The 27,709-nt window shown below is 40.8% G+C and overlaps 1 protein-coding gene across 6 annotated transcripts in view; it reads left to right on the top strand.

Moving 5' to 3' along the window:
• Nucleotides 1-15,612: 15,612 nt before the first annotated feature.
• The window catches only part of LOC124253490 (ankyrin repeat domain-containing protein 50-like), a 28,722-nt gene continuing 16,625 nt past the window's right edge, over nt 15,613-27,709 (top strand). Inside the window, exon 1 of one of the 6 annotated variants that reach the window (XM_046687285.1) lies at nt 15,613-15,851. The gene's annotated coding sequence lies outside the window, so the exon portion shown is untranslated. The other 5 variants (XM_046687286.1, XM_046687288.1, XM_046687284.1 and 2 more) reach the window with 5 other exon arrangements.

Here is a 27,709-nt window from a genome sequence, read left to right as displayed (position 1 = left end):
TCTCTGTCGTGGACAATGCTCGTGCCACGGATGAGAACCAGGGTCGTCTGCTGTTGGAGATGCATGGTGCCCGGAGACGTGACTCGGGAGATATGAGGAAAGAGGGAACCAAGTCGGACAGCAACAAGCGGAAGCTGAAGAAAGCAATTGGTACCGCGACTCATTTTATTTGTGATGATTTGTGCTTTAAAACAGTGTGTGATCACTATGGTGGGAGCTGTAGGGTATAGTGATGGCAAACTTAGAAACATAATCAAGTCCAATCTGGGTGTAGACGTGCAGTAATATCCTGTATGAATGATATTAAACTATACCATTTGGTTCAGCACATGCAAGGCGCAGCGTCATCGATTCAAACTTACTTTAACTGTTCCTGGTCTGTTGTCCAATATTTGATCCGGTCAGGACACTGTCATTTAACTGGACATCTTCCGAGGCAATGCAGCGAACTGTTTGTTTTGTTTGTTTGTTTGTTTGTTTGTTTGTTTGTTTGTTACGCCACACTCAGCAATATTCCAGCTACATGGCGGCGGTCTGTAAATATTCGAGTTTGAACCAGACAATCTCGTGATGAACATCATAAGACTATATAATTCCAGTTTCCAGCCTTGTTCGACAAGGTTTGGTAGGTCTTTGGTAGAGTCACAAGTGGTTATATCAAGTTATGTCCCTTTAGTCTCGGTAAGATGTGTCATTAAATTCCTTTGTGAAACTTAATATATTGCCTCTGTTTATTTATTTATCTATCACTGCTAACTTAATTATTGAAGTTTAAAAAGCCAACAAAGAAGGTGTTGTTTGAGTTCTCTGAATCAAATAGCACTGCCAGTAAGCTCAGTCTACTCACCCCATTCCATTGTTAATAATACACCAACTACAATTGGTATTTTATATTGGCAGCAAACTCGAAGAAAACCCAGTCATCCCAGGACATTACCAAGACAACCAATGTGCGGGACTCCATCAAGAAGGGGTTCTCCATTTTCCGCTGCATTAGCGGGGTCGTCTCGTCTCTCCTCGACCTTCTGGAGTAATGGGGTGTCATGGTGGCCAGACTGACCAGAACATCCGGGTCACGAGCCAGCCAACACGTCACGAGATAACGGCTATGATCATGGTTGCTGACAATGATTGTGAGATTCCGAACTGATTGAAACATAATGGGTTAATTGAATCATGTTGTGCTAATTGATTGTGACCTGTATTTTATGTAGCAGATAATGAATTCACATTGATTCCAGTTACTGTGGTATTGAACTATGGGTAGGATGTGTAATGTAAGCATATACACTTACTATACATTGACCACAAACACCTCTACTTGCACCCGTGAAGATCCGAAATTGGTCTTCAGGAACCCATGCTTGTCGTAAGAGGCGACTAACGGGATCGGGTGGTCAGGCTCGCTGACTTTGCTTGCACATGTCATCGTATCTTTACTGTGTAGATCGATGCTCATGCTATTGATCACTGGATTGTCTGGTCCGATATTGATTATGTCCAGACCGCCGCCATATAGCTGGAATAATGCTGAGTGCGGCGTAAAACAACTAGCAAACGAACCAAACGAAACCACTACTTGAAAATAAACTAAAGAGAAGTAAGATTTTGCGTATGGAGTATATATTGTTCAAATGATGAATGTGCCTTTTTTCCAACTGTATGTTTTGTTTCTTTTGTCCAAACAATTCATTAAAAGAGAGATAAACCACAAATGTTGGTTTCAGCATTGTCAGCCATCAGCATTATTTGTATGCAAGCAAAATGTAAACAAAAATCACAACCAAAATACATAGAAAAAGTTGTTTTTTATTACATTAATTGATAAATGTTTGTTTATGTGTGATATATCTATGCGTTCTCTCTGTACATAGTTTGTTTGCATGTGCAAGCTTATATGTGTGCATATAGTTATACAGTAATATATGTATACATATATATCGGGGCAGAACTATTTTCTAAACGCCCAATAAAAATACGAATGGTTAAATAAGTCTAAAAATTTGAAAGAAAAAATATCTATGAGCAAATCCCAAAACATATACATATATATTACAACCTTATATACAACCTATTTTCTTATTATGTATTTATGATATCTGTTTACAGAAATAAAAATGTATTTATTGTCGAACTATGTTTATTTGTTTACATTAAATTCACCTTTGAAATCACGCATTTTATATATCACTGTTTCTACCACGATAAATCACCTGGTGCCACAAAGAGGTTATTAGGAAGAGTTCTAAACATTGCGTATTACATGATAATGATAACATCATTCTGGTAGTAAAATGAGACATATACATATTCATGAAGACAGCTGCTCGAATTACAGTGGCGATACATGATTTGTACGTGCATGTTAATGGACAGTTCATATCTGGATGTGTGCGTGCTTGGTGGGAGGATGATATAACACATGTCATCGTATCCCAGCTGCGTAGATCGATGCTCGTGATGCTGATCACTTGATTGTCTGATCGAGACTCGATTATTACCAGACCGCCGCCTGTAGACGGAATATTGCAGAGTGTGGCGTTAAACTACAAACAAACAAACAAAGACAAACACCACGGAAAGTTCCTGGTTTGAGACCTGTCAGTGGCACAACAGTACGCGACCGGTGGAATAGCACAACATGTCCTGATGTCCAGCCATATGCACAATTCTGCTTTGACGTTAGCCTCAGTGGCGCCTTGAACAGTATAGACGGCATCTGAGGTTCAGAATACAAAGCTGGTGCAATACTGGGGGGATAATGTCCTCCCCCATGTTGCACTTGTTGTGCCTGACGTAATGAGGCATCATGACATGGCTGCCCTGACGTGACCGACTGTTCTGAACAAGTCTGGGGGGAGGTGGGAAACCGCCTACGAGAAGACCACAACCAACCAATAACGCTGACTCAATTGGCGCAACCTTTGCGTGACATTTGAAACATTTTCTGGTGGCTGATGAAAGTAAATGTGAGTCCCAGCCGATATTTATGCCAAGTGTATGCAGTACAGTTACTGTTCCAATGGTATAAGTAGCTGCAGTAACTGTGTGATGTGGAGGCCAGGTCCTGTAACGCCCACTAGGTGGCGTGGTTGTTCTCTGATGCTACTGTAGCGACAGTCTTTAAATCAAAGTCACTCACTCACACTGAAGAGGTCGTTGTGTGCACAGGTACTGCAGATTTCTGTATACAGAAATGTACCTTAAACAGAAACCAAAATACAGAAACGTACCCGGTACCCTAAACTGGGGACGAGTCCATATTCCTCAATCTAACTGACTGACTGTGTTTGGTTTTACACCGCTTTTAGCAATAGTCCAGCAACATCACGGCGGGGAACACCAATTTGGGCTTCACACATTGTACCCATGTGGGGTCCTCAATCTGAAACGAAAACGCATGTTGTTGTTGTTCCCGTTCGCTTATCGCGAGAGGTATCCCGAAATATTCGTTACTGTGTATGCTCGTTTCTTATATAGCAGTCAAATGCATCTAGTACAACATAATGGCAGTTCCCATTAAGACAACGGCACAATGCAGAATGGACTCGTCTTTGGGCACGTTTCTCTATTCTGATTTTGGCTTGGGTACGTTTCTGCATATATATATGTAGCACCCGTTCCGACAACGACCTCTTCACTCACTCACTCTCATGTTTGAGGCGAGCTATTTTTAGTTGGGTGGCGGGTAGCCTAAAGGTTTGAGTGTTGGTAAGTAATGCCGGCAACTGGGGTTCGATTTCCTGCATAAGTACCATGTGATTTCCACGATATATCCTGTAATGTCGCAGTGTTATAAATTGTGAATGAGTATTACATTGTTCCTGTTGAGATACAGTAGAGAACAGTGTCGTGGTACTAAATACACCGAAGATCACTTTTCACACAGGATTCTCAGCCCAGACCTATTGTTGCAGATTATATTATTACAGTGAACTATGTGGCATTTTGTATCACCATCCATATATTGAACTACCACTGTGATAACTTTTCACTTATATGTATTGATTTGTAAACTTATATAATTATATAATATTGTTCATTTGTTGTTCGTTGGTTTCAGACATATGTCTTTTGCCTGCAAGATTTCGAGTTAACTTTTTGTTTCAACTAGGAAATCGACAGGTGATCCTACATATATGAGTTATATTCCTGGGATACGTGAAATTGCCGCACATCATTCTCGTCACGTGTGGATGTGCTATATCTATGCTATAACACGTGTTCATTACACCCCCTAGGTAGGACTGTCTGCTAGTTAGGGGCAACTCTTCACGATAACTAGCCCCCATTGAGCATGATGTTCATCAAATTTGACTTTGTGAGATTACTCGAGACAAGAGGGTAGACAGGTACGTTCTTTTCATAAAACAACCCCGTTTATGGATTAGAGAAGTATAATAATCATAATCAAAAAATATTCTTTTCCTCCGGATATATCATTCACCAACTGCTAAGTCGGCTACGTCAAAGATATGGTAAGATTTTAGTCAATAACATTTTCCCTGTGTCAGAATATAGGCATATATAGTTGTAGCACTCTGTGGTATCGGCCTAAATATTGCACATATTTACATATAGCACCACCCTCCAACCCCCCAACGAAACGTTTGATTTAGTATTATATATTTCGTAACTGTCCTTTTACCACACTCACTCACACTTCTGTGTGATATATTTGATAACCGTTGTGTACATTCTGTAATTCAATGTGGTGTATATTGGACAACAGTTGTACAGTCAGAGTGATATATACTGAACCGCAAAAAAAACCGCCACACCAGTAGAGGTTTCTTAAAGCAGATACTTAAATTCGCTCTAATTAACAATCAAAACGGAGGATTGAGTTCAAACTTCACAATTATGGTTAACACACTTTCGGGAATCACATTTAGAGTTCAAACAAACAAAATCACCAAAAATGGTACCATCATTATACCTCAAAGTCAGTATCATGTGTGGCCTCCATGGGCATCGATGACGGCGTTGCATTGTCTGTTAGCCGGTTGATGAAGGCCATAGGCACTTGGGTCCATTCTCTGTGAAATGCCTGATCGAATCGAGTCCAGCCGCAGTTGCCGGCCATGGTTTGACGTCATTCAGTCTTCTTTGAATCTCGTCGTAAAGGTGTTCTATTGGACCTAAATCCGGACTGAGTGCAGGCTATTGTAGGGTTTGGATGGCATGTTGTCTAAGGAAGTCCAGTGTTGCTCTGGCAGTGTGGGCACGAGCGTTGTCTTGCTGGAAGATGTGATTTCTGTGACGTCCAAAATGTGGTACAACGTGGTGTCTTATGACTTGGTCAGTATTGCAAGCAGCTGTCACGCCATTTCCTCGTCCTGGACCGAGAATCTGGAAAACCACGGGATCAACTCTTTGGTTCAGACCGATTGCACCAAACATATAATGCTTGGACCACCCCATGAGTCTCTGTCAACAATACACGCATTGGAAAACCGTTCCCCACGCCTTCGCCATACTCTTACGCTGCCCGGCTGTCGAAACACAATATCGGCTTCCATCAGAAAAAAGAGCAACTCTCCATTGTCGGTAACGTCAATTGCGATGCTGAGTTGTCCATTGCAGTCGGTTTGGGCGGTGACGAGCGGCGAGGACAGGACCTCGATATTGTCTGTGACAGCAGAGGTTTCTTTCGTCGATGCACTGTATCGGCACTAATGGGTCTGTTGTCCCTAAAACCCTGTGAGTCCCTATTGTCTGGCGTGCTGTTTCCGTCGCCCCGGGAAAGCGATCCTGCAGATGGTTGCACACAATCTGTCTTACACACACTTGACGTTGTGATGTTACTACTGATGTTACTGTTATGTCCACTGCGTGGACGGTCTTGACGTTGTGATGTTACTGTTATGTCGTGGTATGGCGAATGTGTCAACACAAGAATGATTTCAGGCGAGTTTGGGACTCGCTTTCATTGGTAGGGTTGTCAGGATATGCAAGTGCAGTTTCATTTTCAGGAATGTCATACGGAACCTTTTACCACGTTTCCTTTAAAGGCGCGTTTGGTCGATATGTTTTTTTTCGTCAGAAAACACACTGATAACGGTAACCTTCTAAGAACAAAATTTTGCATTTGGTTTTGAAAAGTGTCATTTCTTTTGCGGTTCGGTATATTTCATATCCGTTGTGCATGTTTTACGTCAGTGTGATGTATAGGATAACCGTTGTATAACCTAACACCTGGTGTGATATCATCATTACCACCACCACCACCACCATCACCACCACCATCACCACCATCATCATCATCATCATCATCATCATCATCATCATCATCATCACCACCACCACCACCACCATCATCATCACCACCACCACCACCACCACCACCACCACCACCATCATCATCATCATCATCATCACCATCACCACCATCATCATCATCATCATCATCACCATCACCACCACCATCACCACCATCATCATCATCATCATCATCATCATCATCATCATCATCATCATCATCACCACCATCACCACCACCACCACCATCATCACCACCATCATCATCATCATCATCACCACCACCATCACCACCACCACCACCACCATCATCATCATCATCCTTTATTACGTATATATGGCAATAAGGCCAACAGTACAACATGTGTAAAACAGTAAGGCGCACACACTCAGACTGTAGATCTTATTACAACTGATACGATTATGTGTTCACAGAGATTTCTTGGTTCGATCGAAGTACAAACACTTTTTTAAGAAAGTGACAAATTTACGAGTCTATTCTTATCGCTTGGAATCCTTTTCCAGTACTTTCAAGTTGGAAATGACACTTCGGACCATATACATCGTCCTATCATTCGGAATGCTGATGATTCAAGGGGAGATAACCTACTGTCCTTGTGCCAGAATGAGGACAACTCCGGAGGCCAAGACGGAGCAGATCACAACCACCCAAAGCACGAAGGATGTGACTGAGCCAAAACTGAAACCGAACTTAACTTTCTCAGATCGGCCACCCCTGCAGTTTGTTGGGCTTGAAGGAGAAACCCACGAGTTCTTCTGTTCGGGAGAGTCACCAATCACCATGAATACCACGACTTGGCAAGTACCAGATCATGTGACAATCTCCATGACGAACGATACATCAACACTGCGAAGTGGAGTATATATAACACATAATAACTCGATGGTGATATACAAAATGTCGACCAAACACTGGGGGCGTTACATCTGCCGGTTGACCTTCGATGACGTCATAGCTGAAGCTCCGATGCAACTTGTGGTTGTACCGGCGTTGGTGTCGACGTGGACGTCGAGGATGATAATAGGTGCAGCCTCCCTGACTGGATTCCTTGTGACGTATGGTGTGATCCACCTCGGATACAAAGTGTACCTGTGTAAAGTCAGTGGTCAGTATCGTGACCCCGACTTTGGTGCACAAGTGCCTCTGCGACAGTTGTAGTGCTCACAGTTAACCTTGTAATCCTATTGGTTCCCTCAACTCCACACGGGGTATGACATACAGTACATTATACTCCGGCGTCCATGGAGTAATCGTATTGGTTCCCTCAACTCCACACGGGGTATGACATACAGTACATTATACTCCGGCGTCCATGGAGTAATCGTATTGGTTCCCTCAACTCCACACGGGGTATGACATACAGTACATTATACTCCGGCGTCCATGGAGTAATCGTATTGGTTCCCTCAACTCCACACGGGGTATGACATACAGTACATTATACTCCGGCGTCCATGGAGTAATCCCCCTATTGGTTCCCTCAACTCCAACACGGGGGTATGACATACAGTACATTATACTCCGGCGTCCATGGAGTAATCCTATTGGTTCCTCAACTCCACACGGGTATGACATACAGTACATTATACTCCGGCGTCCATGGAGTAATCGTATTGGTTCCCTCAACTCCACACGGGGTATGACATACAGTACATTATACTCCGGCGTCCATGGAGTAATCGTATTGGTTCCCTCAACTCCACACGGGGTATGACATACAGTACATTATACTCCGGCATCCATGGAGTAATCCTATTGGTTCCCTCAACTCCACACGGGGTATGACATACAGTACATTATACTCCGGCGTCCATGGAGTAATCCTATTGGTTCCCTCAACTCCACACGGGGTATGACATACAGTACATTATACTCCGGCGTCCATGGAGTAATCGTATTGGTTCCCTCAACTCCACACGGGGTATGACATACAGTACATTATACTCCGGCGTCCATGGAGTAATCGTATTGGTTCCCTCAACTCCACGGGGTATGACATACAGTACATTATACTCCGGCGTCCATGGGTAATCGATTGGTTCCCTCAACTCCACATGACATACAGTACATTATACTCCGGCATCCATGGAGTAATCCTATTGGTTCCCTCAACTCCACACGGGGTATGACATACAGTACATTATACTCCGGCATCCATGGAGTAATCCTATTGGTTCCCTCAACTCCACACGGGTATGACATACAGTACCTTATACTCCGGCGTCCATGGAGTAATCCTATTGGTCCCCTCAACTCCACACGGGGTATGACATACAGTACCTTATACTCCGGCGTCCATGGAGTAATCCTATTGGTCCCCTCAACTCCACACGGGGTATGACATACAGTACATTATACTCCGGCGTCCATGGAGTAATCCTATTGGTCCCCTCAACTCCACACGGGGTATGACATACAGTACCTTATACTCCGGCGTCCATGGAGTAATCCTATTGGTTCCCTCAACTCCACACGGGGTATGACATACAGTACATTATACTCCGGCGTCCATGGAGTAATCCTATTGGTTCCCTCAACTCCACACGGGGTATGACATACAGTACATTATACTCCGGCGTCCATGGAGTAATATCATATTGCATGAATACGTCGAATAAAGTTCGCTATAACACTGGCTACCTTTCAAAAATGATTTTCTGTGTTTAAGTAATTAGGAATATACATTCATTGGTAAACGATGCAGTCTGAACAGTTATATATGGATCCCAACGCGGTCAGGCTAATTGTCACACGCGCTACACATTTTCTGCAAAAACTTACCCAGTGCCTTTGTTTATCCCGAGAAAACGTGTACAAGTGGAGAATGAACCTAAACTACCCAGCTACACATTTTATTGAACTTTGCAGATATCGATAGAAGAACTGATTACAATATGTAATCCTTATTAATCAGCACTGTGAGTATGACCATTAATACAGTCTACTGAATTTAATCCATATCGTTTTCAAGACGTGTAAATGCCAAATAACGCAAACTCCCAACCCCCCACCCCCAATAATTATTTTTTTTTATTAAAATCAAGAAATTTATTCACCTCTTGGAAGTACACACTAAAATACTTGTAAGTGTATACTACCCGATAGACTTTGGAATCTGATTTTTAGACCTCATCTCATGACAAATGTACTGTAAGCATATTTCATGATCTCTACTAACCTATACTGTATACTGTGACACATCCGGGTCATATCTAGTCACCAGTGTATGTACAAAGGGTTTTAAATTCTAGACGTACGACGTTATATTCTCACTTCGCTTTCCCAACCAGTGCAACCAACATTGACAGCTGATCAAAACCAGTGACTCAGGAAGGAGTTGTGTGGCAGTGATAAGGAAATGTCCCGCTTGTCTTCAAGGCGCCTGCCAAATTAAAAGGCAGAATTTCGGAGTGGAAAAATGCCTCAAAGGCACCTCGGTAACCGAGCTTAGCATGCAAAAATGTATTTAGGATCCTTGTGTTGTGAAGGCCAACACCAAGGAGACGGGAACTGGTCACTTACACACCAGGGAACGTTTCATTGCAGAGAGTGGGTGAGTGAGTGTGGTATTATGCCGCTTTTGTAGCAATAACCCAGCAGTAACACGGCCAATGAACCAGACATAGGCTTCACGTGTATTTATGTAGGGAATCGGGTCTTCAACGTGACGCCACTGGGCCACCCCAGCGCCTGAATGCAGAGAAATCTGAGACGTGACCCCAATAAGTGGAGACTTGTCAGGTGTGGGTAGAGATTGTTGTTGCATATTAACTATCACTGACACCTCCGCGGTAGACACAATGCATAATCTTGGTGGAAAAATGTCTGACTGAATGTGGTTATTATTACACAATGAAACCTCTTTAGTGAAGAGATCTCCTTTTCATGACAGTTATTTGAGAATGTCTGAACATAGTAAGCATACATGTTTGCTTGCTGCAGGTTGGTACCGAGAATCACCGGATCATCTAATGACTCAGGTGAAAGTACATGTGACGAGTTATCTGCAGATCCCAGATAATGGTTTTATTATATGACTCCGATTTTCTGGTACATGGAGGGGATAATCGTGATAAAATGTCCGTAATGGGTATACGCCTTGTCACACAAAAACGTAAGATGAGAGAAGGGTCGAGGAAAGCCGCCATCAGATGCTACTGCTCCAAGACAACGCGCTGTGCATACGTCACTCGTTGCAGTGGGTGCAGCTGTAGATCGTGGTATTGAGTTACCTCCCTTACTCTTCAAGCCCAGCACATATTTGTTTTTAATAGTTACGTTTGTATCTTTCACGAATTCATCAAACCTGCTTGGTAGAGTGTGTACAGTAACCGTGCAATGATTATGGCCGTGGATGACTTTTCGAGTTGACCAAGATAAAGACTTCTATAAGAGAGATCAGGATGGCTTAACAAGCGTTTGAAGTGAAAGATTATATTGAAAAATAAATTTCGGACAATTTTGATGTCTACATGAGGCTACGTAGGGCTACTTCCGGTACTAAGCTGGTTCCCTGTGCCAACTTGCGATGTTCGAGACTGGGCCCAGCTTACTTCCGGTACCAGATGTCCGGTGACAAGCGTATATTCAAGAACCAGTTCAAATTGCGCGACCGCCAAATATGAATTTACTAAATCGACCAATTTTGGGATGGTTAGATCAGAAATTTGTAATTCCTGCAATGATTATCGGTTCCTTACTGTCATCTGACAACCATGAGACCATTCGAAACGGTATGAAACGTCGTTTGTCACCGGAAGTACTAACGTCTCGCGAAGTACCGTGGCCTACTTACCGGCCCTATTCTGAACTGTCGGGAAAGAGAAAAAGGTTGTCAGTGGCAAAAATGAATGAAACACTAAATGCATATTTAGTAATGTATTTGGCCATCATAGTTATATTTAAAACATTGGCTTTGTAGTGTTTCGGCAACATTTTTCAGACTAGTAACTTTTCGATATGGTTTATATTTTTTGGTCAAGACCTGTTTTCAAGTGTGTACTTTCTTTGGCCCAGCAGTTTATATATTGTGTAATGAACATTATCTGTATATTCCTTACACACTAGAATAAAATAAACCCCCCTGAACAGGCACGGGCTGTCAAGTGATCAGAAGAAGCCGTACATCAAATTGGAGAGTTCCGTCCCTTGGCCCCCTTCAGGTTCTCCTGCACCAACAGAATCCGCTGTTGATGGCTCAGTTAATTAACAAAACTGAAATTAGTAGATGATGAACTTTGCTCATTTTGTAATTTAATGTCAGAAAATGTGATACATGTTTATTGGGAATGTGAGTGTGTGAAAACGTTCTGGCCGAAACTGAAAGAATATATTGAAGATAAATCATCAGAAAATTTTACCCTGACAAAATATAATCTTAATTGGCGGAAATAATAACGACCTTATGAATCACAAACTTCTTGCCAGTCAAAAATATATCCATATATCAAGTATTAGAAAAAACTGTTATCACTGGATACATTTGTAAATATATTGAGTGATATTTTCAAGACAGAAAAGTTTATTGCCAGTAAGAATCAAAACATATTACAATTTGACAGAAAATGGTCATCCCTACTGCACACATTCCCAGCTTAATGAAGATTCCAATATGTGTAATGCCAACCCATATGAATTTCTGTTTTACGGTGTACAAGTGGTGTTACATCATGTAGTTTGTATATTTGTATCTACTGATTCTGAATGAATAAAAAAAATAAAAAAATAAAAAAATAATAATAATAATTAACAAAAATACATATTGATCAAATAAAATGATACAATAAGACATGTCCTGGTTGCCTAGGGCGCCAGAATTTGAGTTAAAGAGTTGCTTCCCTTGTCCCACTTGGACCAGACAATCTAAAATGGAGGGACCGAATCACAAATCCACCCTGATAACGTTTCTGGGTTGGGTAGCACCATAGTTGCGGTTGATAGTTCATCAAGGTCTTCCGTTTCCAAGCTGTACATAGTCTTGGACTTTCTCCCACATCATGTTGACGCGTCCTTATGTGACAACAATACTTTTCAAAGCGGCATGAACCAACCTCACTCACTTACTCAAATCCAAGATCACACCCCCAGCCCATCCATCATAGTTCTTAGTTGGTCGTGAACCCCCCACAATTTAAAAACATTCTCTCCCAGTAGAACTACCCGTGAAGATCCGGGTTAGAATTGGTCTTCAGCAACCCATGCTTGTCGTAAGAGGCGACTATGGTCAGACTCGCTGACTAGGTTGTCTCATGTCATCGGGGCCCAATTGCGTAGATCGAAGCTCATGATGTTGATCACTTGCTTGTCTGGTCCAGACTCGATTATTAACAGACCGCTGCCATATAGCCGGAATATTACCGTGTGCGGCGTTAAACAACAAACCAACCCCGTAGAAATGACGCAAAGCGACTTTCAATCCCTAACTCACTCACTCCATATTGTCAAGGAGTATGTCTCAGTGTCCTGCTGCCAGAACACGAGTTGTTGTATTGTTCGTGGCTGCCTTTACACTTCCACTAACAAGTTAACATGGAAAGTGTGTATCGATTCAGCCACTATAGCTGTCAGGTATCTATGGTTTAAAGTTTACACGTGTGCGTGTTTATAGCCTTGAAACTACCGCTTGTGTATCAATGAAGGCAACTTAACAATGGCAGCCGCATAATGCAACACGCTCAGAAATATAAAATCGACATTTCTTGTTCAAACACCTTGCAGCTGGGAAGACATTTAGATTATGGATTTCAACTTGAGGGTTATTGTACAACTCGGACATACGTCGTGAATACATAATGATGTAACAACATGGCGGCCGTGGCTAACAGCTGATGACCTGATAGTGATCTCTATAGCATCCCGTGTTACAACAACAGACTTGAAGCAAACATTGGACGATCTACGGGAGGGAAATACAGGATATATGGCATACTGTCAGCTTGGACAAGGTAGGTTGGTGCGTTGTATCGTGATGTTCTGCTGTGGAACATCGAGAAGTATCGTGATGTATATATCCGCGGGAGATGAAATGGGTTAGGCGGCTGACTTTGTGTGTTGGCGATTGGGTGCCTGACTCTGAGCTGTTCGAATCCCGGATGGGACTCAACGCTAAAACGTTCTAGAATCTGTACTTTACTGAAATACATGTATTATAATCCCAAATATAACATGTGTTACATTTGACCACTTTCTAAATGCAATTGTGTGTTCATTACTTGAAAGTGGTAGAAATGAAATATCTTTGTCCCTTAGAGCATCGTGTCTGATGGCTTTCATAATATTATTTCAAAATGTTACATCACTTTAAACTTGATACGTTTGATGGTCAAAAGAGCGTTCTCAACATTCATAACTTGCACTCCACAGAATTGAACAAAAACATCAATTACTCATTCTTGACTGTACAGCGTTCTTAAAACAGGAAGTTAATGACCTATCAAACGATATCGTCCCCTGCCTTGTTAGCATACACTCTGAGTGATGTGAAGTACACCCTGCCTTGTTAGCATACACTCTGAGTGATGTGAAGTACACCTCCCTGCCTTGTTAGCATACACTCTGAGTGATGTGAAGTACACCTCCCTGCCTTGTTAGCATACACTCTGAGTGATGTGAAGTACACCCTGACTTGTTAGCATACACTCTGAGTGATGTGAAGTACACCTCCCTGCCTTGTCAGCATACACTCTGAGTGATGTGAAGTACACCTCCCTGCCTTGTTAGCATACGCTCTGAGTGATGTGAAGATCACCTCCCTGTCTTGTTAGCATATACTTTGAGTGATGTGAAGTACACCTCCCTGCCTTGTTAGCATACACTCTGAGTGATGTGAAGTACACCTCCCTGCCTTGTTAGCATACACTCTGAGTGATGTGAAGTACGCCTCCCTGCCTTGTTAGCATACGCTCTGAGTTATGTGAAGTACACCTCCCTGCCTTTTTAGCATACACTCTGAGTGATGTCAAGTACATACCCCTGCCTTGTTAGCATACACTCTGAGTGATGTCAAGTACACCTCCCTGCCTTGTTAGCTTACTCTCTGAGTGATGTCAAGTACACCTCCCTGCCTTTTTAGCATACACTCTGAGTGATGTCAAGTACATACCCCTGCCTTGTTAGCATACACTCTGAGTGATGTGAAGTACACATCCCTGCCTTGTTAGCATACACTCTGAGTGATGTCAAGTACACCGCCCCTGCCTTGTTAGCATACACTCTGAGTGATGTCAAGTACACCACCCCTGCCTTGTTGGCATACACTCTGAGTGATGTCAAGTACACCACCCCTGCCTTGTTAGCATACACTCTGAGTGATGTCAAGTACACCACCTCTGCCTTGTTAGCATACACTCTGAGTGATGTCAAGTACACCACCCCTGCCTTGTTAGCATACACTCTGAGTGATGTCAAGTACACCACCCCTGCCTTGTTAGCATACACTCTGAGTGATGTCAAGTACACCGCCTCTGCCTTGTTAGCATACACTCTGAGTGATGTGAAGTACACCTCCCTGCCTTGTTAGCATGCACTCTGAGTGATGTCAAGTTCACCTCCCTGCCTTGTTAGCATGCACTCTGAGTGATGTCAAGTACACCTCCCTGCCTTGTTAGCATGCACCCTGAGTGATGTGAAGTACACCACCCTGCCTTGTTAGCATGCACTCTGATTGATGTCAAGTACACCTCCCTGCCTTGTTAGCATACACTCTGAGTGATGTGAAGTACACCACCGCTGCCTTGTTAGCATGCACTCTGAGTGATGTCAAGTACACCACCCCTGCCTTGTTAGCATACACTCTGAGTGATGTCAAGTACACCACCCCTGCCTTGTTAGCATACACTCTGAGTGATGTGAAGTACACCACCCCTGCCTTGTTAGCATACACTCTGAGTGATGTGAAGTACACCGCCTCTGCCTTGTTAGCATACACTCTGAGTGATGTGAAGTACACCTCCCTGCCTTTTTAGCATGCACTCTTAGTGATGTCAAGTTCACCTCCCTGCCTTGTTAGCATGCACTCTGAGTGATGTCAAGTACACCTCCCTGCCTTGTTAGCATGCACCCTGAGTGATGTGAAGTACACCACCCCTGCCTTGTTAGCATGCACTCTGATTGATGTCAAGTACACCTCCCTGCCTTGTTAGCATACACTCTGAGTGATGTGAAGTACACCACCCCTGCCTTGTTTGCATACACTCTGAGTGATGTCAAGTACACCGCCTCTGCCCATCTTACTGCAGCTGAATCATGCGAAATTTGCTATGTCATGTTACTATGAAGCACACGCTGAGTGACAAAGCGGGTATGTTCACCCCCAGGAATTCCCCACATTCTACGAGTGTGAGGGTGGTCTAGCGGCAGTCCCGGTCAGATGTGACGACGGTAGTACATTGTGTACCGACCTTCTCCAGTAACACCCGGGATAAGCCTGGCCGCTGGACTGTGACACCAGACTCCCCTGTGTTGACCAGCTTTATATCACAGAGTCAAGTTGACCAGCTTTATATCACAGAGTCAAGCTGGCGGTCAGTGGCGAGCGGACGTTTAACGGGCGGAGGTCCATGTGTTGTAGGTGAGTGTTCAGTATGAGGAAATGTTGTTATAGTGTGTTTAAACGAGGCTGGTAATCACTGTATGTCCCACGTATGTTATGTGCATTTGTGTTAGTATCTGTAATTATTAAATACATGTATGTTATAATGCCTTTAGTGGTTGGTTGTGGTAGCGGGAGGCAATAACTGGTTATAGAAAACAACTCCTACCTCCATACGAAGACTGTTCTATACGAAGAAAGTGACTTCCAGAGGTAGGAGAGAAGCTGGGAAGGTCATTTGAATGTGTTTAGGTTATAAGGTTTGAACAAGGGGCCCAGATCTCCCTCCATTTGGAATATTATTGTACCTACACACATACAGATGGGTTTACACCTTATATAATGAAATGATAGCAAACATGCACTATGCATCAACGTATATCTTCAAGTGCCCCCTTTCCCAAAACGCGTTCTAACCACCCATCCCACCCCTTTCGACGTGGATCATCCATCCGTCCATCAACCCACCCATCCACCCACCCCCTGTGCCGGGGAACGCCCACAGACAATGTGAGCATCATGTGTCGCAGAGTTCACTTACAACACTCAGTGTGCCTCAAAACGCGAGTCACATGCATAAACTCCACCAAACAATTACTTTTAAATTTAGCCGTAAAATGAGTAATATCCTTAAAACGCCCCACACGGACATAATTGGTGTACATATAGACACGACAAGGTGTGCATATATTTGCCGAGGCCCACGCGAATCCTGTCATAGTGAAACTGTAGAGGAAGGGCGTTACGTCATATTGGCTGGAGGAAAAGTAGGCAAATAGTTTGATATGACGATTAAATATAAATTACGTATTCAGCGAAGTTGTAATGATAAAAGGTGTTAGTTTCGGTTTTTGTAAATATTTGAAGTGTTTAATCAAAACAGAAAATCTGCATTTTATTTTGCACTGTGGGGTGAGCTCTCTTTAGCACGATAGACTGAGCGACCAAAACCTTCATCCTTCATCTGAAAGCGGAAGGTTAATACTTTCAATGCAGTGTACTACTAAACCGGGTTAATCCGGTACAAATCAAGGTGAAATGCCTGGATTAAAGCGTCATAGTTACATAACAGTAAGTATTACCCATGCAACATGTGTGGCAATGACTTCATGCACCTTATGACGCTGTCTAAATGTGTTAACACTTGTACCATTGATACCGTAACACAAATATTGACGTCATGAGAACACATGCTTACGTAATACAGACACTGTTGATGTAGAGACCTATATATTGATGTTGACGTCATACAGATTCGTGCATACGTTCACCTATGATGACGTAATGTAGACACCATTCACGTGCAAACATATGCACACCTGATGATCTGATACAGTCACTGTTGACGTCGCACAAATACGTGCACCCCTCGTGTATCAACGTGCACCGATGTTGACGTCATAAACTCTGATGACGTCATACCTATTTTCGTGATTATGTTTCCATACCGCACCAGAGTAGCCTATCAACTAAAGGCAACACTACTGGTTATACATCGGGATCTGAACTGAGGCAAATCTCGTGATGTCTATTTGGGAAGCTTATGCACTACTTTTGGCGATGCAGCTGACTTCACGTGAAACACCAAAGTGAACGGACAGTAACATAAAAGCAAATGTTTTTAAGATTCCCGTTTATGTTTGACTGCGTATCAAAAGTGGAATTTTGACAACACAACTATTCATAGCCACGGCTATTGATTACACTGTTGAATTTATTGTTCACATGGACGCATTCGAGCGGGAAGGGTCAGCTACAATGTTTTGAGTATTGATCTGTTGTGTACCTCCCACTGCAAGGAGCGCTTTGATACTATGTATCTTTACAAGCGTATGTCCATTCAAGCCGGAAGGGGTAATGTTGGGTGAGCTCAAGCCACACGCGATGTCTAGCTATGTGTTGTACCGTTCACATGCGATGCAATGATTTCCTCTCTTCATAAAATCGGGTGAATAAGATTTATCAATACATCAATTCAATATTTTAGTGGGATATAAGGTCACGTGACGTGCTCAGTATCGCCGGAATCGTTAAGCGTCTCTACAAGATTAGCAAAGCATTAACGCTTAAATGATCCATCCATGTTTGGAAACGATCCAAAAGATCTGTAGATTGGTGTACTGCGTTCCACTTCTCCGTGATATATGAAGTTCGGGGCTCCCAGTCATCCAGGCCGCCACAATTCGTGCTGATGAGTTGTGTCCCTTGTCTGTGCCAGAAGCCGACGATCGATGTGTTGGAATCCCATTTTCGCTCTGTTTATTGTGTTTTTGTTAGTAACTTCTTCATGCAAGTCGGTGCTTGCTCGTAATATAAATCACGGGTTTGTCAGATTCAGACTCCATTATTTACAGATGTGTTCCTTATGTGTCACTGTGCTCTGTTGTCATGCTCATGTCGTCAGTCATCGGATTATCTGATTCAGACCGGACTGCTCGTCCTGGTATCGCCCAACACGGCGTAAAACAACATGTCTCACCTTTTGACGTTTCGAATGAAAGGAATTAGTTTATATTTATATCTTACATGCCTTTACAAATGTTTTTTTCACACAGTGATACATACAATGATTCAAACAGCACAAGTGCAAGAGAGTCATACGCAACATACTCATTCATTGCTGTAAATGCCTCTTGTCATAATGTAAACAGATTAGGTTTGAGTCAGGAATATACATGAGTACAATAATACTATCCCGTAGCACACTTTCATACTGGACAATGGACGGCATGCGCACACCATTAGTCACCGCGCTGGTTATAACTTTACTTTCAACTGCTTGAAAACATCTGATGATCTCCAGACAACCGGGTGTGTTCTCAATGCACAGCTTTACAACTGCTTCTATATGCGGGTGTTGAGTATGTACTTTGTACACGCATGCGCAGATGCGTGGTAGGATTAGTTGACATTCATGGCAGTGCGTGCAGTTCTCACAGACTACAGCGGTGTTGGCGGATTATTGTCGGTCCACGAGTTCTACTGTGTAGAGTCAGTAAGTTATATATCGCCCTTCATTATCCATCGGAGTACACAATTCATTCAGATTTCTTTATGACAAACACTCTGGACCTTTCTCTGGACTGTTATTGTGTTTTTCGTTGGGTGGGATCTGTCTAGCTCAGTTTTTCAAGTACGGTGTGACAGCCTAACGCTGAAGTAGTGACTAGTTTGTGCAGGTTATATCAATTTACACCCACGAGGACAGGTGCGTTGCTGACAAACGAAGACTAACGAGCAGGGCGCGCCTGGGATTCGAACCCAGGATCATCGGATTCTTGCACGGCTAATCAACTCAAGTCTACATAATGCTAATGGGCTGGACGTAACACTGTAAGTAACGTGTCACAGTTGTCTGCCTTTGTGTGATCAGGATGTCATGTATCTAAGGATGTGTTATATATAGAAAACAAAGCCTTAGTCAGTTCTATGAAGGATGCTTGTCAGTACAAACAGACGTTCGATCTGTTGAAGAAGGAAGACCGGGCTTATCATTGGTGCAGATGCATTTGCTTTCCACTTCCTGCAATTCTCCTAGAGAGACGAAAGTATGATTCAACCAACTTCCTTGTGCAGCGTTGTTGAATGATACCGCCAGACACAGGATATATTACAATAAACAAAGCCGTTTACAGGTCATAACATATGTATCACACCCTTATCTTCCGACTTTCCATGATATAATACAAACAATAAGCGGTTAAAAACTATCATAAATATCCATCTTCATCATCGGGTGTTACTGTTTAACCGTTGAATATGACTTGAAGTTATATGATGTTTATAAGAATACGAATGTTGAAGGAACAGTATGTGTTAAAAATAACACTTTTGAGTAAAAGTTATGTGTTAAACTAAGACTGTTGCGGTAATATTATGTTTTAAACTAAGTGTTGTGGTAATATTATGTGTTAAACTAAGAGTGTTGCGGTAATATTATGTGTTAAACTACGAGTGTTGCGGTAATATTATGTGTTAAACTAAGTGTTGTGGTAATATTATGTGTTAAACTAAGAGTGTTGCGGTAATATTATGTGTTAAACTAAGAGTGTTGTGGTAATATTATGTGTTAAACTAAGTGTTGTGGTAATATTATGTGTTAAACTAAGAGTGTTGCGGTAATATTATGTGTTAAACTAAGACTGTTGCGGTAATATTATGTGTTAAACTAAGAGTGTTGTGGTGATATTATGTGCTAAAATAAGAGTGTTGCGGTAATATTATGTGTTAAAATAAGAGTGTTGTGGTAATATTATGTGTTAAACTAAGAGTGTTGCGGTAATATTATGTGTTAAACTAAGAGTGTTGCGGTAATATTATGTGTTAAACTAAGAGTGTTGCGGGAATTATATGTGTTAAAATAAGAGTGTTGTGGTAGTATCATGTGTTAAACTAAGACTGTTGCGGTAATATTTTGTGTTAAAATAAGAGTGTTGGGGTAATATTATGTGTTAAAATAAGAGTGTTGTGATGATATTATGTGTTAAAATAAGAGTGTTGCGGTAATATTATATGTTAAACTAAGAGTGTTGTGGTGACATTATGTGTTAAAATAAAAGTGTTGCGGTAATATTATGTGTTAAACTAAGAGTGTTGCGGTAATTATATGTGTTAAACTAAGACTGTTGAGGTAATATTATGTGTTAAAATAAGAGTGTTGCGGTAATATTATGTGTTAAACTAAGAGTGTTGTGATGATATTATGTGTTAAACTAAGAGTGTTGTGCTGATATTATGTGTTAAACTAAGAGTGTTGCGGTAATATTATGTGTTAAACTAAGAGTGTTGCGGTAATATTATGTGTTAAACTAAGAGTGTTGCGGTAATATTATGTGTTAAACTAAGACTGTTGCGGTAATATTATGTGTTAAAATAAGAGTTGCGTGCGGTGATATTATGTGTTAAACTAAGAGCGTTGCGGTGATATTATGTGTTAAAATAAGAGTGTTGTGGTGATATTATGTGTTAAAATAAGAGTGTTGCGGTAATATTATGTGTTAAAATAAGAGTGTTGCGGTAGTATTATGTGTTAAAATAAGAGTGTTGCGGTAATGATATGTGTTAAAATAAGAGCGTTGCGGTAATATTATGTGTTAAACTAAGAGTGTTGCGGTAATATTATGTGTTAAACTAAGACTGTTGTGGTGATATTATGTGTTAAAATAAGAGTGTTGCGGTAATTATATGTGTCAAAATAAGAGTGTTACGGTGATATTATGTGTTAAACTAAGAGTGTTGCGGTAATATTATGTGTTAACATAAGAGTGTTGCGGTAATATTATGTGTTAAAATAAGAGTGTTGCGGTAATATTATGTGTTAAACTAAGAGTGTTGCGGTAATTATATGTGTTAAACTAAGAGTGTTGCGGTAATTATATGTGTTAAAATAAGAGTGTTGCGGTAATATTATGTGTTAAACTAAGAGTGTTGCGGTAATATTATGTGTTAAACTAAGAGTGTTGCGGTAATTATATGTGTTAAACTAAGAGTGTTGCGGTAATATTATGTGTTAAACTAAGAGTGTTGCGGTAATATTATGTGTTAAACTAAGAGTGTTGCGGTAATATTATGTGTTAAACTAAGAGTGTTGCGGTAATATTATGTGTCAAAATAAGAGTGTTGCGGTAATGATATGTGTTAAACTAAGACTGTTGCGGTAATATTATGTGTTAAAATAAGAGTGTTGCGGTAATTATATGTGTTAAACTAAGAGTGTTGCGGTAATTATATGTGTTAAAATAAGAGTGTTGCGGTAATATTATATGTTAAACTAAGAGTGTTGTGGTGACATTATGTGTTAAAATAAAAGTGTTGCGGTAATATTATGTGTTAAACTAAGAGTGTTGCGGTAATTATATGTGTTAAACTAATAGTGTTGCGGTAATTATATGTGTTAAACTAAGAGTGTTGTGCTGATATTATGTGTTAAACTAAGAGTGTTGCGGTAATATTATGTGTTAAACTAAGAGTGTTGCGGTAATATTATGTGTTAAACTAAGAGTGTTGCGGTAATATTATGTGTTAAACTAAGACTGTTGCGGTGATATTATGTGTTAAACTAAGAGCGTTGCGGTGATATTATGTGTTAAAATAAGAGTGTTGTGGTGATATTATGTGTTAAAATAAGAGTGTTGCGGTAATATTATGTGTTAAAATAAGAGTGTTGCGGTAATATTATGTGTTAAAATAAGAGTGTTGCGGTAATATTATGTGTTAAACTAAGAGTGTTGTGGTAATATTATGTGTTAAACTAAGAGTGTTGTGGGAATTATATGTGTTAAAATAAGAGTGTTGTGGTAGTATCATGTGTTAAACTAAGACTGTTGCGGTAATATTTTGTGTTAAAATAAGAGTGTTGCGGTAATATTATGTGTTAAACTAAGAGTGTTGTGGTGATATTATGTGTTAAACTAAGAGTGTTGCGGTAATTATATGTGTTACAATAAGAGTGTTACGGTGATATTATGTGTTAAAATAAGAGTGTTGCGGTAATGATATGTGTTAAAATAAGAGTGTTGCGGTAATACGATGTGTTAAACTAAGAGTGTTGCGGTAATATTATGTGTTAAACTAAGAGTGTTGTGATGATATTATGTGTTAAAATAAGAGTGTTGCGGTAATATTATGTGTTAAACTAAGAGTGTTGTGGTAATATTATGTGTTAAACTAAGAGTGTTGCGGTAATATTATGTGTTAAACTAAGAGTGTTGCGGTAATTATATGTGTTAAACTAAGAGTGTTGTGCTGATATTATGTGTTAAACTAAGAGTGTTGCGGTAATATTATGTGTTAAACTAATAGTGTTGCGGTAATTATATGTGTTAAAGTAAGAGTGTTGCGGTAATATTATGTGTTAAACTAAGAGCGTTGCGGTAATATTATGTGTTAAACTAAGAGTGTTGCGGTAATTATATGTGTTAAACTAAGAGTGTTGCGGTAATTATATGTGTTAAACTAAGACTGTTGTGGTGATATTATGTGTTAAAATAAGAGCGTTGCGGTAATATTATGTGTTGAAATAAGAGTCTTACGGTGATATTATGTGTTAAACTAAGAGTGTTGCGGTAATTATATGTGTTAAACTAAAAGTGTTGTGGTGATGTTATGTGTTAAAATAAAACTGTTGCCGTAATGCATGTAGGATGTTTTAGAAAATGACTTGAAGTAATATGATTTGATAAGAAAATGTCTTGAAGTAATATACATGTATATCATGTAAAAAGAATGCTTTTGAAGTATTATCTTGGTATAAAAGTATGATAAAGTAATATCATGACTTTTGAGGTAGTGCCATGAGGTAATATCGTTTTATACAATTATGACTTGAAGCAATAAGATCGTGGCTGCTGATGTTAAATCGTGCTATAGGAATAACTGAGATGAGAATATGCCATAGGAATATGGCTACAGAGGGAATGTCTTATTAAAGAATGTGAACTAAGGTAATATCAGAAACAAAACATCAAACAAACCAGACATTTTACCATTTCCCGAGACACTTTATGGCCAGTTTATATACATGGATGGGGAAATGTGTGTGCCCATGACGTCTAGTTAACGCCCTCCCCCAGCCCGGCGCCATGTTGACATGTACCAACTGTCGCAGAAAGTATACACCCTCCATTGGTGGTGTCTCCAAGTGAAACAAACACAAATGGTTATTCGACCAGAGACCATATCATAGAGCCTCTAGTATATGGTCTCTGATTCCATGGTGATGTTTTTGATCCGGGTGTCATGGAGGTATTTAGAACCTTAAAGTTACAGTGTTTCGGTGACAGTTTTCAGGCAAATGACGTTTTGATAACATGTGTAATATTTGGGTCACATTCAAGTCCCATTTGCATACTTCGTACCGCCCGTCAGTTAAGTATGCGTTTTATGGCAGCTGAGAAGTGACACATTGGTCTGACCTAGGGGAACATGCACTACATCCCCAGTGGTGGGGTGGGCTGCGGAAACACACTGGGACTCATGGCATGCTCATCTTGCTGAGAATCAACCAGCATGCTTCCCCTTAAACTTGGCACCTGTCTATCGACAATGCCGACTGAGACAGTTAAACCAGTTCTAAATGTATCGCAGTAAGGAGTTTATATAAGCAATATAAGCAATGTGTGGAGCTTATTGCGCAACATTCTGCGCGGGCAGAGCCGGAATCTCTCTTAACTAAACAATTGTCAGGCTCCTTTGGCGTTTACTTCCAGTGACTCATTTTCTCCATTCTTTGATTAAACTATTGCCGACTTCAAGTAAGTCGTTGTGTAAAACTGAACCAGTGATACGTGGTTGTGTGACAGGAGCAAGTGATCCGTCAGTTTCCCCCCCGGGCGACAGTTACCCTCCAGAAATGTGACTTGGAACCAGGACATACTTGTGGATACATCTGATAAAAAACCCAACTGTTTTTGTGAAATCGCCCGGTGAAGAGCATCACAGCGGTATGGTATGACAAACTGTCCTACAGATGTTATTCTGTACTAGTCGTTATTACGTCGATATAGAGACTCACAAATGAATGTAAGCTATTTATAGCCATTGTGTCTACAACAGGTGATGTAGATTCTTAATGTCGGGCGCTCGTATACATCACACTCTGCACGTCTTGATAACACTGTTATTACGTGGATTAAACCCGAATTGATCGCATGGCTACAGTAAGGTGAGCTATGTTACTGTATGATGAACTAATAGGTAAAATATTTAGCATTGGGATAGCGCGTTGTCTTTAGCAGTGACGTTTATGTTGCGTCGCACTATTCAGCAATATATGTTTGTATAAAAAATATACAATAGTGTCTACAGGTGTCCCCCCAAATAGTTTGGTTTCATGGTAACATGCTGACCATTCGCTGTATAACCAGCGCCGTATAGAGAGGGCTGGTTGAAGCAGGAAGTGTATAAAGGTTTGTACACTCCCTGGATGCAGGTTTTCGCGGGAGTATACACGCCTACACGTGCTGTGCTATAACTGTTGATTTCTTGCCACGCGCTGCCTGATTTATTTTCGTTTTACATCACGCCTTCGGCTTATAATCTTTTGCTTTTATTTGTTTTGTCAAAGTATATATGTAGAACAGCATGGCTGCCAACTTGGATTAACTATATGATTATCATTGACCACTGAATTTTTTGTACAAACTGACCAGCGTCAACTTTGACCGGTGTCTGTTCGCCATTTTGATCACTTTGAAGAGACCAGGTTAGAAGTCTTTAACAACACATGCTTATCATGATAAACGACTTACGGGATCTGGTTGGCAGACTCGCTGACTTGGTTGATGCATGTCATCGTAACCCAGGAGCGTAGATCAATGCTCATGATATTAATCACTGGATTGTGTGATCCAGACTGGATTATGTGTATACCACAGTAGGTGGAATATTGTGAAGTACAGCATTAGGCAACAAAAAGCTTGCCAGGTCTCAGTAGAACTGAGATTGACCTAAGTAAGAAAAACCCACACTTAGGGACCGTTCATAATTTATTCCTTGGTAGTGTGTGTGTGGGGGTGGGGTGAATGATGATGATTTTAAGGGTGGGGGTGGGTGTCCACCCATTTTATTCTGGTGAGGTAGGGGGTCATCAATTTTGTACACATGTACTGGGGGTCATCAATTTTGTACACAACATTATTAAATGGTTATGCTTAAAAAATATGGGAAGGGGAGGGGGGTCATTGATTTTGTACATGACATGCAGGGGTGTCACTTACTTTGTACATAAAGTTTAGGGGGGTGGGTTCACTCACATTGTAAATGCTTCTCCATAAAAATCATCATCACCACCCCCAACTCCCCAACCCCCCAGCCATAAATTATGAACGGTCCCTTAAGATGATTCGAACTCTGAACTCTGTGTTGGTGTGCTACACATTACCTCCAGTTTCTACGGAACTAATGTTGGGGCCGAATATTGCTTTTAGCGCATTTTCTGTAAATTATCGATCAGGACCATCCATGGGGTCATTATGTTTGCAACCAAGAGATATTGGGAAACGATGTAAGGTTTGACACCCACGTGGTCAAGGTATGGGTAGTTGCTTAAGAAATACATTTCACTCTATCCCCATGCTTGCGTCCGAGTGCTTTAACGTTATAATAGTTCAGGGAAAAAGTGTACTTTATTACGCTATACATGGGGGTAGAGCGAACTGTATTTCTTTTCTAAGATGCCAAATTTAATACTTAAAGACGATAAATCTAAATGATAAACAGTTTGATGACAGTTTACGTTCGGGTTAAATATCTTCTCTAAATTATTTTAATTACATCTGTGATTAACGTATACCATATTGGCCAATATGAACGTCGTATTTCTACTACCAACGTAAGTTTAGTTCAGGACATGGAGATGAACCTGACTTGTCACGCGACATTCCACGGCTGCATTGTGGAAGTGTAAACATTGCGAACGTTGAACTGTCGCCGTTTAAAAATTATATCCGTCGAAATATATTAACGTAATGTTTCCACCAGCGCTGTTAGCCGAGTGAAGCAACTGCAAACCAAGAAACGGGGTGTTACGAAGTAGTTTCCTGCAGGAGGCTGTACGAGGCGATGACAACTGACATGCATCGTGAGTCGGTTACCATACGTTTGATAACAAGGTGTCAGACTAGAATGGCGTAGTTACGTCAATACATTGTGACGTAATTCAAAAAGTGTACATTATCGTCTGAGAAAGTACTATCGGCGCATTTGATCTTTCACCGAAGCATCTTAGAATATTCTATAATGAGAAATATTTGCCTCTTTTGAAGCTGGTGTTTGCTGTTGTTAAAATTTTAAAGCGTTTCAACATCTTAAGAACTATATTCAATTGCGCATATTCAAGAAGTGCAAAGGTTAGTCCTCAACACAATTCTTTATTTCTTTAATTTAGCAACCTCTTTTTGAAACCGGTTTCGTTTGAAACCATAAAAATAACAAAAATAAGCTATTTTGTCAATTTTATGCAGGTAAGACGTGGGTAATAAATAAAATACCACACTCAGTCTCATTACATACCAATTATACGAAACGAGTGTCCTTCCTATAGCTAGTATTCTCTATGGAGGCTTTGTGGTAACTCCTCTACCTTATCGTGACTGTCATCATCACTTCCATACCTTAACATAGACTCATGACTGTCTTAGCATTAAAGTGATCATCACTTCCATACCTTAACATAGACTCATGACTGTCTTAGCGTTAAAGTGATCATCACTTCCATACCTTAACATAGACTTATGACTGTCTTAGCGTTAAAGTGATCATCACTTCCATACCTAAACATAGACTCATGACTGTCTTAGCGTTAAAGTGATCATCACTTCCATACCTTAACATAGACTCATGACTGTCTTAGCGTTAAAGTGATCATCACTTCCATACCTTAACATAGACTCATGACTGTCTTAGCATTAAAGTGATCATCACTTCCATACCTTAACATAGACTCATGACTGTCTTAGCATTAAAGTGATAATCACTTCCATACCTTAACATAGACTTACAACTTTCTTAGCGTTAAAGTGATCATCACTTCCATACCTTAACATAGACCTACGGCTGTTTTAGCGTTAAAGTGATCATCACTTCCATACCTTAACATAGACTCATGACTGTCTTAGCATTAAAGTGATCATCACTTCCATACCTTAACATAGACTCATGACTGTCTTAGCATTAAAGTGATCATCACTTCCATACCTTAACATAGACTTACGACTGTCTTAGCATTAAAGTGATCATCACTTCCATACCTTAACATAGACTCATGACTGTCTTAGCATTAAAGTGATCATCACTTCCATACCTTAACATAGACTCAGGACTGTCTTAGCGTGAAGGTG

This window comes from Haliotis rubra, unplaced genomic scaffold, assembly GCF_003918875.1.
Source record: "Haliotis rubra isolate DU_JTF1 unplaced genomic scaffold, ASM391887v1 Scf541, whole genome shotgun sequence".
Lineage (NCBI taxonomy): Eukaryota > Metazoa > Mollusca > Gastropoda > Lepetellida > Haliotidae > Haliotis > Haliotis rubra.
The sequence above is the reverse complement of the archived record's forward strand: the minus strand, read 5'-3'. Positions and strand labels throughout refer to the sequence as shown.